General features: G+C 34.7%; 1 pseudogene; it reads right to left on the bottom strand.

Annotated features, from left to right (window-relative positions):
* Positions 1–4,986: 4,986 nt before the first annotated feature.
* On the bottom strand, positions 4,987–6,992 carry LOC107946372 (14-3-3-like protein GF14 psi; annotated as a pseudogene).
* Between the last annotated feature and the right edge of the window lie 8,147 nt (positions 6,993–15,139).

Here is a 15,139-nt window from a genome sequence, read left to right as displayed (position 1 = left end):
CGTAGGTCTTCAACTCCATATTGTTGATTTAACTGAGTTACAATTTCTACAAGCTCTACATCTACTAACTCAGCAACTAACTAAAATGATTCAGAGTTCACCCTCCCTAGCAGGGAATACAATGCGACCATTGTCTCGACATCGTCATTGTCTAAAAGTTCTATCTCAGTAAATTTGATAGGATTTGGCGAAACTAGAAATTTGTAGAAAAGTTTCGTCATCCTCCTTCCATAACGCCAAGAAAATTTTTTCACTGGCCTTCTCTTTCATATTACCGACATACATATTCCTATCGAATCTCATTCTTATTTTCTAGCGAGTTTCAAAAATACAACCAATGGCTGTTTCTAGAATAACCAATGGTTATTTCTAAAATAACACTATTGAAATGAATGGTTGCAAAAAAAATTGATTCTCCATTTTTTTCTAAAATTGCAAAAATACAACCAAATATCTTAGTACTAATCTTAACACAAAATATATTTTTAACACAAATAAACTACTACTAAAAAAATAACTAATTATACTAATAAAAATAACATTAAAACTAACTAAATACACTAACCTTTTCCTTCTTCTTATTTCTGATAAGAGGGGACCTTCAATTCTGTCTATTTAATTTTTTTTTCCTTTCAGTATTGTAGGAGGTTGGGGGACCAAACCAACCCCCCTTTTATAATATTCATAATTTTATTTTTTATTATATATTTTTTAAATAGAAAGTAAAAAAGTTGATATAGAAAATAATCGGGTATTGGAACTTGGACCTGTAACACCCCTTACCCGTGTCCGATGCCGAGACGGGATATAAGGCATTACCAGACTTAATCACAAGCAAACATACAAAATTGGGCCATAAAATTTCATTCAAATCCATTCCATTCATACATAAGCAAATTGTCCCTTATATGGGCCTACAAGGCCCAAAACATACATCAGGAGTAGTTCAGGACTAAACCGAGTACTTTAAAAAAACTTAGAAATTTTTTTTATGAAATAGGGTCACACGCCCGTATAGGTAGGTCGTGTGATCACACACGCCCGTGTGGCTTGGGACACGCTCGTGTCCTCAACTTGTGTAACTCTCTGTTTATGACGTCATCAACTCAATTAGGGTCACACGGCCAAGTCATACACCCGTGTACTTAGGCCGTGTGGCGAATTAAATTCAAAAAATTAAGTGCAGACTTCACACAGCCTGGGCACACGCCCATGTCCTGAGGCTATGTTCTTCACATGGCTGTGTCTCTGCCCGTGTGTTTACTACTGGGCAATCTATTTCACCTAATTAGAGTGCAGGGGACATACGGTCAAATCACACGCCCATGGGGCAGACCGTGTGTCACACCTGTGTCTACCCATGGGGACAACTTTGTAGCTATTTTTCAATCCATTTGTCACCCTTAAATGCTCACTCACTCATACATTTTTTATGGCATGCAACATAGTATATTTAGTCACTCAAATACTCATAAACATGATTAATCCATGACTTCGTAATGCCAACGTATCACCTAACCAAACCATCATGCTTTCATATGGCATTCCACACCAATTTCATATTTATTCATCATGATAAACCTACTTTCAATTTACTCAATTATACCATAGCTTTGGTCATACTTATTAGCCACAATTCATTCATTAAGCACATATGTCTTTCGTCTCACATATCATCCATAAGCAACCACATCAAGCATAACACATTGCATGCATGTATAATTAATTAGAGTTACAACCCAAATAATTGATATGAACCATATCACATGGCCATATGCAAAATGAATCAAATATTACCATAAGCCAACACATTTGGCTAAACCAATATGACATATAACAAAAAGACCAAGTCCCTATACATGCCATACTCAATGTTGAGACTAACTATACCTAATTTTCCAATTGATAGTGTGATCAAAAACTCCGACGTCCTCCGATCCCCGAGCTAGCTTGGCAACACTATAAGAAAAAGGAAAGGAAAGGGTGTAAGCTTTAAAGCTTAGTAAGCTCACATGCAAATAAAATGCAATTTAAACAAGCATTAAGTATACATTTAACATAATGAACATAATCTTGCATTTTATTATCAAATCACTTAAATTTATTCTTCATATATATATATATTCTTACCACAAATTCATCATATCCCATGGTATTCTCATGAGTTCGATGTCCATACATGTGCCCACTTGCACATAATAACTTACTTTCTCGTCTTTGACGTATTCATTAAGATTACCCATTGAACTTCTCTTTAGACTACCCGCTGAACACTTGGAATACCATTGGATACATCGGAATCTCGCACCTAAGTGCCCCATATGTAGCCATCGCTACCTCATATCACATATCACATGTTGCCCGCTTTCAAGCTACTCACAGGTCTGCTCACTCGAGCTGTCGATCAGGATGTATCTACACGAACTGCTCACACAAGCTGTCAGGTATCCGCAACACATGGTAGACTACCCAGCCACTGGTAGAACATACAAGACCAGCACTCAGAACCTCGTAACATGTGTCACATATATCATGAGCTCAGACCACATAACTCATGAGCTCAGATCGTATAGTCCCTAGTGACACGTCACTTGTATCCTAAACTATTCCTAAGGTTCAAATGGGATTCTTCGATACCACATTTTCTTCAAACTTGCTCGTAATGTCGATTTCAATATCCATAACATCAATTGCACATTCATGGAATAACCAAAGCATAATTGATAATAAAATTTAAGCATTAAACACATGATACAACATCACATTAATTATATATGTACTTACCATACATGCTATATTAACGCATTTAAATATGATACATATTGCATAATTTGCATATGAACTTACCTCGGTACAAAATGATAGAAACGAGCCTAATCCTTGTAAACCTTATTTTTCCCCCGATCAATACCCGAATCATGTTTTTCTTGATCTATAATGCCAAATTTAGCTTGTTCAATACACACATTGTTTGAATTGACCCATAATTCATACTTTGGTAAAATTTCCTTTTTGCCCCTAACTTTTTATTTATTTACACTTTAGTCCCTAGGCTCGTAAAATGAAATACATGCATTTTCTTGGTCACCCGAGCCTAGCTGATACATATTCTAACTCATGTCAACCCACATTTCGCATTAAATCACATTTCTACTATCCATTTCTACATCTTTTACAAATAAGTCATTTTTAGGTGTTTTCACTAAAAATCACTTAGTAAAAGATGTTACACTCACATCAAACTTGCACATTGTTTCATTAAACATCAAAATACAAGCGTGTCACACATGGTTCAAATTCTAAACATGAACCGTAGCTCAAATAAATGGTAGAAATGGCTAGATCGGTCGATAACAACTTCAAAAATACAAAGAACACTAAAAACAGGGCTAGGATGCACTTACTATTAAGTTTGAAAAGTTGGAAAACTCTAGCTATGGAACCCTTGCAAATTTTGGCTGGCACTTGGAGAAGATGAGCAAATTTTTACTTATTTTTCCCTTTTTATTCTTTTATTAACCAAATGACCAAAATGCCCTTTTTACTAAACTTTAAATTTTTGCCCATGCATGTCTATTTTTGTCCAAAATTATAGAAATTGGTCAAATTTCTATTTAGGGCCTTCTAATTTATAATCCATAGCAATTTCATGCTAAAAACTTCTAGAACTCATATTTTGCAACTTATTCAATTTAGTCCCTAACTTCAAATTTGACACTTTAGGCATAAAATTTCTTTATGAAAAATTCACACAAACTTGCAATCATATCATGAACCATCAAATAATCATAAAATATTTATTTCTATTTCAGATTTGTGGTCTCAAAACCACTGTTCCAACTAGACCCTAATTCAGGATGTTACAGGACACGTGACTGACGGGCCACATCAATGGTGCACCAGCCTGACAACCTGCCACTAGTGTGACCCGTCAGTCACAGGTCTAGGTTCCAATGGGTGTTTAATTTTTTTTTTTTTTACTTTTACAAAAAATATATTATAAAATATTCGGGTGCCACTTGACACATCAGCAACACCAATAAAAACTAATATTTTTTTCATTTTATTTCTGGTTATTTCTTATGTGTTTTCGAGTGTATTTCTGGGTCTGAAATACTAGTGCCACCGAGCTTAGGCGGCACTCAAAAAATATATTTTTTTTTCAAATGTGATGATTGCTTCAATTATTGGTAGCAAGAAAGAGGGGTATCGCCGATTGGTCAGGTGGTACCGATTTTACACTGTTGAATTTACCTAAATTGGTAAACAATAAGGTCTTTTTTATTACTAATGTCAATACGATAACAGTGTTGTTGTGTAAGGACTCAACCACACTTCCACTACAAGATAAATGCATCTAAACTGTAGAGACGAAAACAAAATAATTTCCAAAATGATGTGTTTTTTATTACCCATCGATGATTGATTTCCTAATATTCGAAATCTTCTTCTTCTTCTTCCTTTTTTTTGTTTTTTTGGTGGTGTTTCTAGTATGCGAAATCCAATTATTTAGTGTTGTAAAAGTATGGGCATTTAGGAAATTTCATGATACGTAACATTACTCCTGTTATACATAACGATATATTACCTTGTTAAATATATTATTTTCTATACATTTCTTAGAGTCTTATATAAAGATTTGATCTATAAAAAAAATGATTGACAGACAATATAAACTATTTATTGAAAAATAAAATTTCCAAAACCTTGAATCTCATTTGTCCTGATTTCCTGTACTTTTCTCCTTTTGTTCACAACAATTGAATCTTTAATTGTCGTTTTGAAGTTCTACATTTTTTTTATATATAATTGTGTTTCAAACCCAAACCATCCTTAAAAAAAAATAAACACTGGATCCATAGACCACGATTTGATATAATTATTTTAGTGCTTAAACCCCATCCCTTTAGTACTCTGAACCTAATGCATACCTAAAGTGTGCATATTTATTTGTATGAAAACACTATTTTAGCACATTACCACATGAAAACCAAACAAATTCCTGTCCAATAATAAAGCGCATGTATAATCCATTGGAACATTTGATTCCAAGTGTCGTTTAGAGAAAAAAAAAAGTAAAAGGAACACTTCTACAACCTAGATTGCATCTATAAGAAACTACTAGGTGAAGTACAGAGTACATATCCAATGAGCTTGACTCGTCACTGCTGTCCCTCCTCTGACTCAGGCTTTGGAGGTGCTTCCTTGATCTCATCTCCAGCTTCATCCTTAAAAATAAATAAATAAATAAATAAATAATCCTTGAGAATCATTAACAGAATAACAGCTAAAATGAAACATGCAAATTGCACATTTATAAATGAAACAACTAGCGTTTGTAATACGAGGCCCGAGTCATCAGCAATAACTTCAGAACACTAGTTCTTAATACAGTAGAAGTAACAATTATCTTGAAGATGAATTGAAACTTCAGGATCCTAGTCCTGTCTGATGTAATGCATGGAAGTTCAAAGAGTACAGCAGAGAACGCTGGACAAGATAATGAACGTGAAAAGATCCGCTCAAGAATATGGCTGTAGAAATTTGTAAAATCCAGGTTGAGCATGGAACAAACAGAGGTAACAACCACCCAGGTTGCACCAACAAATTGCTCGTGAGAATTGTGGAGATTTAAAAATAATTGTATTTGACGTTTAAAGGCAGCAGAGTTGGTTTTAAGTTTTAATGAACACACACAGAGGTGAGAGAGATACCGTGATGTCAGATGTCCAAAGGGTCAGATTGTCCCGGAGAAGCTGCATGATCAATGTACTATCCTTGTAAGATTCCTCACCCAAAGTATCCAACTCTGAAATTGCATCATCAAAAGCCTGCCAAATGAAAAATGTGTCATTTTATAATAGTTGACAAGCAATCTTTTGAGATTCAATTCGTGTACTAGGGAATCACTAAAATGTTCAAGGCTCACTGTACACTACATAACAAATAACAAATCAACTTTTTACCACAGATTCCATGGAAAAAATGAGTGGATCTATAGTAATTCTTTTTCCCCCCTCAGCTCATTATCAGCACCATTCTGAGTATCAACAAGATTGGCACACCAATTTCTAGTTGGGATGGGATTAGATTAGAACAATTTACTATGCTATTCAAAAAGTTGCCTACACAGTTAAAAAATAAAAACCAGGCAAAGAAAGCTCTGTAGTTTAGTTAATTAGCTGTTCTAGGTCAACAAAGACCAAAAAGAGTAAAAAAAAAAAAAATCAATAGCAAAACAGTAGAGAATAAACACCTGTTTTGCAAGATTGCAGGCACGATCAGGTGAGTTGAGGATTTCGTAGTAGAAAACAGAGAAGTTAAGAGCAAGCCGAGTCTAATTGGGTGAGTAGGAGCAAGTTCAATAATAGCAATATCCTGCCATCATAAGAAAACTAAAATGTTTCTGTAATTGAAAAAAAAAATCCTAAAGGAATTATTGAGAAATATTGACATGTATCACCAATTTCACCTACCTGAGCAGACTTGTAAGCCAACAAAGTGCTTTCAGCTGCTTCCTTCCTCTCGACGCCAGCCGTAGACTCAGCAAGATACCTGTGATAATCACCCTTCATCTTAAGGTAGAACACCTTGGACTCAGCTGTTGAGGCTGAAGGGATGAGATGAGATTCCAGAAGGCTCAAAATCCCATCACAGATCTTGATAAGCTCAGCTTCAATCTTGCCCCTATACTCCTTGATGATAGCAACATGATCCCCATTTCCTCTGCTCTCTTCCTTCTGCTCAATTGAAGAGATTATCCTCTCCATGATGCCCTCCTAGCCCCAATCACGTTTTTGTAAGCCACGGAGAGAAGATTTCGTTCCTCAACAGTTAGCTCCTCTACATTGACAGCTTTTACAACTTTCTCCATGAATTCCACCATTTCCTCATACCGTTCAGCTTGCTTGGCCAACTTGGCCATGTAAACATTTTCCTCTCGTGTTGACCCAGTTGAAGACATTTTTACTATACCACTCCAATACCTGATCCTGCAATACAAGATGTACTTTATGAATCAAACATTTCTAACCAAATCTTAATCCGTCTAAACAAGTAAATGAATATCACAAACAATCATTGGAGACATTTGCATTCCTCGATCATAAAACATTATCAGTCTAAAATACTTTTTCTTTTTCGTGAAAAAAGAATCAATCTAATTTGTTCGAAACTTCGAAGTGTGTTTTTAATCTAAAAAAAAATGCAAGGAAGGTATATTATTTATACTAGCTACTGTACTTCCACCAGTTTCGCAGGAACCAAACAGATCAAATTCATACTTTTCTTTTTTGTTACAAGAACTTATCTACTCCAAATCTGAGCAATCAAACAATGAATAAAAAAATCATGTCCTATTTTTTTCCCATTTTTAGGAACCATACTGATCGCAACAATAACAAAACCCTAACTTGTCAAACCAAGAAATATAAGCTCAAATATAAAACAAATCGAGCCAGAACCACTGAAACAAAATCAATAAAAAAAGCTAAAAGAACACGCATTGTATGCATCTGAAAGCAAAAATTAAAAAAACAAGTCCAAGAAATGAAAGCCTACGGATCTTAAAATAAAGAAATAAATTAAAATATCATTAAAAGAACTTAAAAGAAAAGGTCGATCAAAACTAACCTACCAGAGAAAGGGGCGCTTTCTTTTTCGTTGCAGATGTGAAGTGAAAAAATATTATAGCAAGTGAACTAGGGCAAGAGCCGAGAGGAATACGTTGTGTGTGTTTACCTTTATTATTAAAATTTACAATTATTCTTTATTTTTATTGATATTTGTTATTTTTATTGATATTTGTTATTATATTTTGAAAATATTATATTTGTATGAAATTAAATTTTTGCACTAGATTTGCTTATGGGTCGAGCTACTCGGCTCGGCCCGAAGGCCCACCTAAAATGTGGGAGGGTTTGGGAAAAAATATAGGTCCGAAAAATGGGTTTGGACAAAAAAATAAAGCCCGTTTAAAAAATGAGTCGGGCCTTGGGTAAGGTATTTTTTGCCCGGGCCCCGGCCCGAATTTACTGAATGACAAAAAAAATCTACTATTTTTTTTGTTTTTGAATGTTATTTTCTTGTTGTTTTCTCCTTATTTTGCAACCATATTACTATTAGTTACTATTATTTTATTATTATTGTTTGGATATTGTATAAAACTTATTTTATTATCAATTTTGTTATTATTTTAAATGCATTTGTTAATTTTGTTATTACTTTAGAGATATTTGCTTGTTAAGTTGCATCTATCTTAGTGCTATTTAAGTTTACATATTGTTTAAAATTTAATTTCAATTTGTTGGAAAATATTTATTTTGATTTATTTTAGTATTTTTGATTTATTATATATATTTAAAAATTATATAAAATAATATAAAAATAAATACGGGCGGGCCGGGCTGGACCTGGGTTTTAGTATTTTTATTTGGGTTTGGCTTGGGCAAAATTTTAGGCCCATTTTTTGGGCCAGGCCCGGCCCAAGCCCAATGAATGGGCCTAAATTTTTAGTTGAGCCCGGCCCGGCCCATGAGCACCTCTATTTTGCACTAAGCTTTAATTTTATTAAATTTTGTCATTAATTTTAATTTTTATTAAATTTTATCACTTGATATTAATTTTGATGATTTGAAAGCATAATTTCTCTATATTTTATTTTATTACTTAACAATAATTTAACTTATAAATATTAAAGATTAGAAAATTAAATTAAATTGTCTATTTAATGAAATAAAAACTTGAAAAATAAAAATGTATAATACTTAAATAATAAACAAATCTAAACAGTTGTGAACTATTAGTTCGCCCAAAGCATCTAGGTTGGGCAAATACTTAATAGAAGAGTCCGTAAAATCATAGAACTCGCTAAAACTAAAAGTTCGCCAAATGACGCAATACACATAATTCTATACTTAGCAAAAACAAACATTTTACTTACTCATATCTATCCTTGTCTTACCAACTATACGCAAAATAGTAATCAGATACAGAGACTTTGTCGAGCGGGTTGTTAAAATTCGCCCCCACTTAGAAAATTTCGTCCTCGAAATTCATACTTGTGAATAGCTAAGGATATTGTTCTTTCATTAAACTTTTTCTTTCCCAATTAGCCTATTCTATATTATGATTTCTCCATAACACTTTCACCAATGGAATCGTCTTATTTCTTAGCTCTTTCACCTCCCTTACCAAGATATGAATAGGCTCTTCCTCAAAAGGTAGATCCAGTTTTACCTCTAACTCTTCAATTTACACAACATGATCTAGATTTGATCTATATCTTCTCAACATAGACACATGAAACACATTGTGAATCTTTGAACACTCTAGAGGTAAAGACAATCTATAAGCCACTGGTCTAACTTGCTCTAAGACTTTATATGGCCCTACAAATCATGGACTCAACTTTCCTTTCTGACCAAATCTTATAATCTTCTTCCAAGGAGAGACTTTTAAGAACATTTTATCACCAACTTCAAAAGAAATCTCTTTTATCTTCAGATCAACATAGGCTTTCTGACGATCTCATGCAACTTTTAGATGACTACAAATGACAGAGGTTTTTTCTTTTGTTTCACACACTAACTCAAGACCTACTAATTTTCTTTTACTAAGCTCCATCCAACAAGTAGGCATTCTACACTTTCTACCATACAGAGCTTTAAATGGATATACATTTTCAAAATAGCATGATAACTATTGTTATACATAAATTCAACCAAAGAACAATACTTTTCCCAATTCAGTCCAAAGTCAATTACACAACTTCTTAACATATCCTCCAGAACTTGAATGACTCTTTCAGACTAACCATTGTCTAAGAGTGGAATGCAATACTGACTTGCAACTTAGTTCCCAATGATCCCTCTAATTGCTTCCAAAATCTTGAAGTAAACCTTGTGTCTTTGTTTGAAATTATGGAAGATGAGATTCCATGCAAGCTCACTCTCTTAGAAACATAGAGCTTAGCTAACCTTTTCAAAGAATAAATAGTGTGCACTGGCAAAAAATGATCTGACTTAGTAAGCCAATCTACTATCACCCAAACTAAATTCTTTTTTGAAGCACTAAGAGGTAGCCCTGACACAAAATTCATGGTAATTCTATCTTATTTCCATTCTGATATCTCCAATGGATACAACTTACCCGAGGGAACTTGATGTTTTGTGTAACACCCTAAACTCGGCCTAGAAGTTTTGGCCTAAATTTGGTAAGCTATATTAGCAACCAAAGTGACTCTCTGTTGACTCTCAACCTATCCTCCAACACACCACTTAAGTCTTAACAAAAGTTGCGCTAACTTAAAACACAATAGCAAAAACATAAAGCAAACATCCGAGCTTCTGAAACAAACATAAACAAGTTCGCATGCCTCATAACAACATACTTAAGTGTTTGCAACAAAACTAGACTTCTCAAACGACAACATAATTCACATAACACGAAAATATATGAGTTCACGGTTTAGTTTAAGGCATAAGCTTGCATACTTATTAGACTTCGCATGAAATAAAGTAATCATAATAGGGGTATGCATGAAATTAAGGTCCGCACCACTTATACGAGATCTCTTACATTTATGGGATCGCAGAGTTAAGGGTACGTATGTAAATAAGACAGAAAGCATGCAGTAAACCTTAATCATAAATCTAACTTGCATGTAAATGTAACAAAGTACCCTTATGCATGAAAAATGTAACATCCCAGTTTTAACTAAATTGAAATAGTGTTTCGAAACCATAAATCTGAGGTTGTAAAATTATTTTAATATTGTTTTATGTGTTTACAACATGTGAATATGAATGTATGAAAGTTTTGTGTGCTAATTTTATCGTTTAAGTGGTCAATTTGATAAAAGGACTAAATCGTATAAAATGCAAAAGTTACATTCTATTAGTTAAAAGTGTCTATTTAATATGGCTTTTTAAATGAGAGGTCCTTATGTTGTAATTAGACCATTGATGGTGGAATTTGACATAAATGGCCATTAAATGAATGTTTTTAAATGGTTTTAATTTAGGTTAAAATGGTAAATTGGTTAATAAGGTTAATATCAATAAAACAAAATAAAAACACACCTTATTATCATCTTCCACCACCGATTATTGAAGAAGAAGAAGCCATTTTTGGTGTTTCAGGGTTCAGCTAGCATATAGGTTGATTTAGGTATGTTCTTTGTTTGGTTTTTGATAATTTTTATGTTTTTGATGTCGTTGCTTCGTATTCTAGCTAGCCCATGCTTAAATTTTCGAATTGATTAAGAATTTTCTGTTTAACAATTGATGTTAGCTTGATATTTTTTATGTTTGATGATGAAAAATAAATATTTGTTGATAAATTATTAGGTTTAATTAAGTGATTTTTTGATAAAAATGCTTATTAAGGATTGAATTGTGAAATTTGTAAATTGAGGGGTCAAAATGTAAAATAAATGAAAGATATGGGCTTATATGAACTAACAAAATATTTGGCCAAGCTTTTGTATAGGGAAATTATGAATATTTTTTGTTTTGTAAAATAAGGACTAAAATGTTAAAGTGTGAAAATATAAGGGCCAAAGTATAAAAAAGGCCTAATTATGTTTTTGACACATGGTCATGTTATACGGCTGTGTGTCCCCTAGGGGACCCTTCAATTTAAAGTCAGTATACCCTATAGTTTTGGCACGGCCTAGACACACGGGCGTGTCTACTTGCCGTGTGTGGCACACGGGCTGGCACATGGGCATGTTGTCGGCCATGTGATCCAAGTCAGTAACCCCCTTAGATTTCACACGGCCTGGCACACAGGTGTGTCCTCGGCCTTGTGGTACAAATCCTTATGTATACCCTATTTTCACATGACCTGCGCCACAGGCATGCCTCACACGGCCTGTTCACACAGGTGTGTGACCCTTAAATGTTGGAAATTTTTTTAAGTTTCTTAAAGTTTGTAAATGTTATCGGTTTAGTCCCGAACCACTTCTAAGCATGTTTTAAGGTCTTGAAAAGCCTTATAAGGGACATTGTGCATGATTTGTATGGATTTTTATTTATGAATGTATAAATGTACATAAAAATAAAGTGTATTATTTGGTAATGCCTCGTAACCTTATTTCGGCATCAGATACGGTTTAGGGGTGTTATATTTAATTGGTATTAGAGCTACGGTTTAGTCGATTATAGGACTAACGTAGTGTGTGAGAGTCTAGCTATACATGACATATATATAAACTGCGATAGTGTGATGATTCCTAACAATTGAAAATGTGTTTTTGTATAGTAAATGGATCCCGAACGAGCCGTAGCTGACTATGTTGAGAGTAATGCTCCTGTTCCAGCTCAAGGGACAACGCCGTTTGATTCTAGACCTGTTACGAGTAGCCACGAGGGAGAGGCTAAACAAGCTTTCTTCAAAATGATGAATGAGTGGTTCACTCAATATATTAGAATTAATCCAGCTGCTTCACAACCTTCACCCCCGCCTAATCCTTCAAAAGTCCCTGTCATGCCACCAGCTGTGAATCCAATTCAGTTGAATAAGCCTCTGGTTGATAAAATTAGAAAATATGAGGTTGAAGAGTTTCATGCTACTACTGATTATGATGCTGAGAGAGCTGAGTTCTAGCTCGAGAATATGATATAAGTGTTTGATGAAATGTCATGTACTCCTGAAGAATGTCTTAAATGTGTTGTTTCACTTTTGAAAGATACGGCTTATCATTGGTGGAAAACTTTGATATTTGTGGTTCCGAAAGAACGAGTCAATTGGGAGTTCTTTCAGACTGAGTTTAGAAAGAAGTATGTTAGTTAGAGATTCATAGATTAGAAATGCAAAGAGTTTCTTGAGTTGAAACAGGGTCGTATGTCTGTTACGGAATACGAACGAGAATTTGTGAGATTAAGTCAATATGCACGAGAATGTGTTTCGACTGAAGCTATAATGTGTAAAAGATTTGAAAACGGTTTGAATGAAGACATCAAGCTTTTAATTGGGATTCTAGAAATAAAAGAGTTTATGATACTAGTCGAGCGAGCATGCAAAGCTGAAGAACTTGGGAAAGAGAAAAGAAAAGAAAATTTTGAAACTAGAGATTCATGAAAAAGATCATCGAGTAAGTCATTTCATTCAACATCCAAGAAGTTCCAAGATGGCTTTAGCAGTTTAAAGGCTACTGCGGGTTATTCTAGACATGATTGAAACAGACCACCTGTGAGTTCGAAAGCTATCTCAGTAGCTAGTGTTGGTAACATCAGGCCTAGCTGACCCGAGTGCAAACATTATGGTAAACGACATCTTGGTGACTGTAGATTGAATGATCGGGCCTGTTTCAAATGTGGATTATTGGATCACTTCATTCGTGAATGCCCTGAGTTGGTTGAGCAAGAGATAGTGTAGAATACTAGGCCGAGTAACATAGTAACTCGAGGTAGACCACCCAGAAACACAGGTAATGTGAGTAGTAGCCAAAGGGGAACTAAAGACACTACTGTTAAATCTGAGGCTCGTGCACCTGCCAGAGCTTCTGCTATTCGTGCTCGCGAAGAAGCTTCGTCTCCAGATGTTATTACCGGTACTTTCACTCTCTATGATACTACTATAATTGCATTGATAGATCCAGGATCGACTCATTCTTATGTATGTGAAACTTTAGTATCCATAAGACTTTGCTTGTAGAGTCTACTGAAATTGTGATTAGAGTATCGAACCCCTTAGGTCAGTGTGTTTTGGTTGATAAAGTATGCAAGAATTGTCTGTTGATGATTCGAGATTTTTGTTTTTCAGCTGATCTGATGTTGTTGCAATTTGATGATTTTGATATAATTCTGGGTATGGATTAGTTAACATTGCATGATGCTATTGTAAACTACAAACGGAAGACGATTGATTTGAGATGTCAGAATAATGAGATTATCCAGATCGAACCAGATGATTTGAATGGTTTGTCGACAGTGATTTCTTCGATGTTAGCTCAGAATTATTTGAGAAAAGGTTATGAAGCTTACTTTGCTTATGTGTTTGACTCTAAAATGACTGGAAAGAAGATTGAATCAGTACTAATTGTGTATGAATATCCGGATGTATTTCCTGAAGAGTTACCGGGTTTACCACCGATCAAGGAAGTTGAATTTGGTATTGAGTTAGTATCGGGAACAACTCTGATATCGATAGCTTCGTACAGAATCGCACCGACCGAATTAAAAGAGTTGAAAGCTCAATTACAAGAGTTGACTGATAAAGGTTTAGCACGATCGAGTTATTCTCCCTGGGGTGCACCAATTTTGCTTGTGAAAAAGAAAGACGAAACTATGAGAATGTGCATCGATTATCGACAGGTCAATAAAGCGACTATCAAGAAAAATATCCTCTACCACGAATTGATGACTTGTTCGATCAACTGAAAGGGGCTACATTGTTTTCTAAGATAGATTTGAGATCGGGCTACTATCAATTGCAAGTTAAAGACTCTGATGTGCTGAAAACTACTTTTCAAATGAGGTACGGACATTATGAGTTTTTAGTTATGCCTTTTGGATTAACGAATGCATCTGCTATTTTTATGGACCTAATGAATCGGATCTTCAAACCGTATTTGGATCGATTTGCTGTTGTGTTTGTTGATGACATCTTGATTTATTTTCGTGATGAATCCGAGCATGGCGAACATCTGAGGGTAGTGTTACAGATTTTGCGAGATAAGCAGCTATTTGCAAAGTTTAGTAAATGTGAATTTTGGTTGCACGAAGTCAATTTTCTGGGGCATATTGTGTCAGCATTGGGTATTCGAGTAAATCCGAGTATGATTTCTACAATAATAGATTGGAAGCCTCCGAGAAATGTATCTGAAGTCCAAAGTTTTTTGGGACTTGCTGGTTATTATAGATGATTCTTAAAAGGTTTCTCTATGATTACAACCCCGATGACGAAACTGTTACAAAAAGATGTTAAGTATGAGTGGTCAGAAAAGTGCCAGAAAAGTTTTGATCAGTTGAAAGCCTTATTGACCGATGCTCCAGTGTTAGTTCAACCAGTATCGGGTAAAGAATTCGTAATTTATAGTGATGTATTGTTGAATGGTCTGGGCTGTGTTTTGATACAGGACGGAAAATTCATAGCTTATGGCTCGAGACAATTGAAGCCACATGAAAAGAATTAC

Source organism: Gossypium hirsutum, chromosome A07, assembly GCF_007990345.1.
Source record: "Gossypium hirsutum isolate 1008001.06 chromosome A07, Gossypium_hirsutum_v2.1, whole genome shotgun sequence".
NCBI lineage: Eukaryota > Viridiplantae > Streptophyta > Magnoliopsida > Malvales > Malvaceae > Gossypium > Gossypium hirsutum.
The sequence above is the reverse complement of the archived record's forward strand: the minus strand, read 5'-3'. Positions and strand labels throughout refer to the sequence as shown.